Source organism: Anoplopoma fimbria, chromosome 8 (assembly GCF_027596085.1).
Source record: "Anoplopoma fimbria isolate UVic2021 breed Golden Eagle Sablefish chromosome 8, Afim_UVic_2022, whole genome shotgun sequence".
NCBI lineage: Eukaryota > Metazoa > Chordata > Actinopteri > Perciformes > Anoplopomatidae > Anoplopoma > Anoplopoma fimbria.
In genome coordinates, this window is record NC_072456.1 from 28,674,669 (window position 1) to 28,679,668 (window position 5,000).

The 5,000-nt window shown below is 37.4% G+C and overlaps 1 protein-coding gene across 1 annotated transcript in view; it reads right to left on the reverse strand.

Moving 5' to 3' along the window:
* Nucleotides 1-5,000, reverse strand: part of LOC129094127 (ephrin-A2-like) — a gene marked incomplete at its 5' end in the record, with an annotated part of 47,311 nt that overhangs the window by 40,821 nt on the left and 1,490 nt on the right. The window lies entirely within an intron of this gene.

Below are 5,000 nucleotides of genomic sequence, written 5' to 3' on the forward strand. Positions count from 1 at the left end.
TTGTTATTATTCTTACTATTATTGTTCTTACTATTACTATTATTACTATTATTATTATTATTACTATTATTAATATCATTACTATTATTATTAATATTATTATTATTAATATTATTATTAATATTATTATTACTATTATTAGTAGTATTACTGTTATTATTATTATCATTATTATTATTATTATTATTATTATTATTATTATTATTCCTGTAGATTCACCAGCCGGCCAATCACAAGCAGAGCTGTAATGAACTCAGCATCATGTGAGTCGACAAGGCTCTTTATTAAGTCCATCAGGAGTCTGTCTGTCTGTCTGTCTGTCTGTCTGTCTGTCTGTTAGCTGTCTGTCTGTCTGTCTGTCTGTCTGTCTGTCTGTCTGTCTGTCTGTCTGTCTGTCTGTCTGCTGTCTGTCTGTCTGTCTGTCTGTCTGTCTGTTAGCTGTCTGTCTGTCTGTCTGTCTGTCTGTCTGTCTGTCTGCCTGCATTTTCATAAACTGTTCCTAATAAACTGAGTGGATATAAATAAAGAATCCACAAATCCAAATAATTACAAACAAACGTGACGTCGGTTTGTTTCACTGATAGACAGCAGCGACACATTGTGCTCCTTTATTATCTGTATAATAATACATATTATTATTATTATTATTAATAATAAACACAACTTCAGTTAATTCTTTGGTTTTCAAAACGAGGCTGAAAAATGCATCAAACTGATCTGAGATCAGCACCAACAGTTTACTGACGGCAGGATGCTGACGATATACACACACACACACACACACACACACACACACACACACACACACACACACACACACACACACACACACACACACACACACACACACACACACACACACACACACACACACACACACAGCGGTAAAATAAGTATTGAACACGTCACCATTTTTCTCAGTAAATATATTTCTAAAGGTGCTATTGACATGAAATGTTCACCAGATGTCGGTAACAACCCAAGTAATCCATACATACAAAGAAAACCAAACAAATAAGTTCAGAAATTAAGTTATGTGTAATAAAATGGAATGACACAGGGAAAAAGTATTGACCACATGAAGAAAGGGAGGTGCAAAAAGGCATGGAAAGACAAGACACTTTGAAATCTATCAGTGATTAGAAAGCAATCCTGCCCCTTGTCAGTGCAAATGAATATCAGCTGGTTCAGTCCCAACTGATGGCCTATAAAAAGGTGTCTCATTACCAAGGTGTCACACAAGAAACATCTCATGATGGGTAAAAGCAAAGAGCTCTCTCAAGACCTTCACAACCTTATTGTTGCAGAACATACTGATGGCATTGGTTCCAGAAGGATTTCTAAACTTCTGAATGTTCCAGTGAGCACTGTTGGAGCCATAATCCGGAAGTGGAAAGAACATCATTTCACCATAAACCGTCCACGACCAGGTGCTCCTCATCCTGCTAGATTTCTGACAGAGGTTTAAAAGAATTATCAGAAGAGTTGTCCAAGAGCCAAGGAGCACTAGTGGAGAGCTTCAGAAAGACCTGGAATCAGCAGTACAATTGTTTCAAAGAAAACAATAAGTAATGCATCAACCCCGTGGCCTGTATGCACCTCACCACGCAAGACTCCACTGCTGAAGAAAAAGCATGTTGAAGCTTTTTGGGTTTGCTGCACAACATTCAGACAAGCCTGTGAAATACTGGGAGAATATAGTCTGGTCAGATGAGACCAACATGGAACTCTTTGGAGACCATAATACACACCATGTTTGGAGGTCAAATGTTGTGCACATCACCCCAAAAACACCAGACCAACAGTGAAGTTTGGAGGTGGAACATCATGGTGTGGGGCTGTTTTTCAGCATACAATTGCACTGGCAAACTTCATATAATTGAAGGAAGGATGAATGGAAAAATGTACAGACATTCTTGATAAAAATCTGCTGCCATCTAGCAGGATGATGAAGATGCAAGGTGTGGACATTTTCAGCAAGACAATGATCCCAAACACACAGCCAAGGAAACTCTCCTGGTTTCAGAGAAAGAAAATAAAGCTGCTAGAATGGCCCAGCCAATCACCTGACCTGAATCCAATAGAAACTCTATGGAAAGAACTAAAGATCAGAGTTCATAGAAGAGGCCCACGGAACCTTCAAGATCTGAAGACTGTTTGTGTGGAAGAATGGGCCAAAATCACACCTGAGCAATGCATGCCACTAGTTTCTCCATACAGGAGGCGTCTTGAAGCTGTCATTTCCAACAAAGGCTTCTGTACCAAGTATTAAATACATTTCAGTAAGCGTGTTCAATACTTTTTCCCTGTGTCATTCCATTTTATTACACATAACTTAATTTCTGAACTTATTTGTTTGGTTTTCTTTGTATGTATGGATTACTTGGGTCGTTACCGACATCTGGTGAACATTTCATGTCAATAGCACCTTTAGAAATATATTTACTGAGAAAAATGGTGACGTGTTCAATACTTATTTTACCCGCTGTGTGTGTGTGTGTGTGTGTGTGTGTGTGTGTGTGTGTGTGTGTGTGTGTGTGTGTGTGTGTGTGTGTGTTTATATATATATATTTATATATGTGTGTGTGTGTTTGTATATCGTTTATATATGGTGATGGTAAACTGATTTCCGTGATTTCCGTTTTCTCAGGAAGTTGAGTTTTAGAAACACACAGACAGAAAAATAAATTAATACGTTTTTTGATTATTGTTTTGTATACGTTTTGTTCCTAGAAAAAGAAAATAATTCTTGAGATCAAGACGTCAACCAACAAAAACAGATTTCAATCTACTGCCAATCTGCTTTAAATCTACTGTGTATCTGCTGTGTATATACTGTGTATATACTGTGTATATACTGTGTATATACTGTGTATCTACTGTGTATATACTGTGTATCTACTGTGTATATACTGTGTATATACTGTGTATATACTGTGTATATACTGTGTATATACTGTGTATCTACTGTGTATATACTGTGTATATACTGTGTATATACTGTGTATATACTGTGTATATACTGTGTATCTGCTGTGTATATACTGTGTATATACTGTGTATCTGCTGTGTATCTACTGTGTATCTGTGTATCTACTGTGTATATACTGTGTATATACTGTGTATATACTGTGTATCTACTGTGTATATACTGTGTATCTACTGTGTATATACTGTGTATCTACTGTGTATATACTGTGTATATACTGTGTATATACTGTGTATATACTGTGTATATACTGTGTATATACTGTGTATCTACTGTGTATATACTGTGTATATACTGTGTATCTGCTGTGTATATACTGTGTATATACTGTGTATCTGCTGTGTATATACTGTGTATATACTGTGTATATACTGTGTATCTACTGTGTATATACTGTGTATATACTCTGATCCACTGACCCGGTGTATCACAGTTTCAGTAATTTTAAACATGATGACTATTAGAAAAGTACTGAAGGAACTTCTACAAAAACTACAAACTGCTCTGAGATCAGAACGAATCGGCCGAAGAATCAGAAAAACACGACGAGGTCGAATCAGGTCACAAAACGTTCCAGATGTTTCCACTCAGAGTTCTTTCACACACCATTTATCACGTCTTCTCATATGAAGTTCTATTTTATTTCATTTTATTTCATTTTATCGCCTGTGATCACAGATAGAAGACACTTCGGTTTAACATTGTAAATCAATGATGAGTATTGAAAACAAGTATTTATGATAGTACTGGATGTTTTTGTATTTCTGCATCAATCGGTTGTCGGCCCAAAAGACGCTCCTTCATTTCCTGTCCGTTAATTGAAAACACTCATATTTGTACAAATATCACAACATCGGATCCATATTTCTGTCCAACAGTGAAGACGAGATGAATTCCTTCAAAGTTTCAAGTTTCCAGTCTGAATACTCAAATGAATGCAGTAAAAGTACAACGTCTCCCTCAATGCGTGCACACACACACACACACACCGTAGTACTACGAGTTGACTGGAAGCTACAGCACAGAGTATTAATCTGTTTACTGTAAAGTATTTTCACAGTATTGATCTGCTTCCTTACGTTTCAAATGTTAATATCAAACATTGATTGATTGATTATCATTGATCGTCTCACGGACTTAAACTCTGAGTTTGTATTTGAATCTCAAGCTGTGACCGAATGTCGTCCGTAACTCACATTGGAGGAAAATACGACATGAATACTGCAGAAAATACCACAGAAATACTACAGAAAATACTACATAAATACTTGAGAAAATACTACATAAATACTGCAGAATATGCTACATGAATACTGCAGAAAATACGACAGGAATACTGCAGAAAGTACTACTGGAATACTGCAGAAAACAGAAAATACTAAAGGAACACTGCGGGAATAACTACAGGAATACTACAAAAAGTTCTACAGAAATACTGCGGAAAATACTGCATGAATACTATAAAAAATACTGCATGAATACTATAAAAAATACTGCATGAATACTACAGGTATACCGCATAAAATACTACAAGAATACTAGAGGAGAACTGCAGGAATACCACAGAAACACAGCAACGAGGCTCTGGAGGACTGAGAGTGTGTGTGTGTGTGTGTGTGTGTGTGTACGTCTGTGCGTGTGCGTGTCTGCGTGTGTGTCTGTGTGTGTGCGTGCGTGCGTGTGTCTGTGTGTGTGTGTGTCGTGTGTGTGTGTGTGTGTGTGTGTGTGTGTGTGTGTGTGTGTGTGTGTGTGTGTGTGTGTGTGTGTGTGTGTGTGTGTGTGTGTGTGTGTGTGTGTGTGTGTGTGTGTGTGTGTGTGTGTGTGTGTGTGTGTGTGTGTGTTCTTTAACTGTAATTTCTCTGATTTACTTCCTGCTGTAAAACCTCCAAAATAAAACATAAACTCTTCAAACTGGCTCCTATTGGACGGTTCAGACCGCAGCCGGCCAATCAGAGGGCAGAGTTCAGCGTCACACTGAAACATTACAGAAAAACCACAGAAGAAGAGCAAA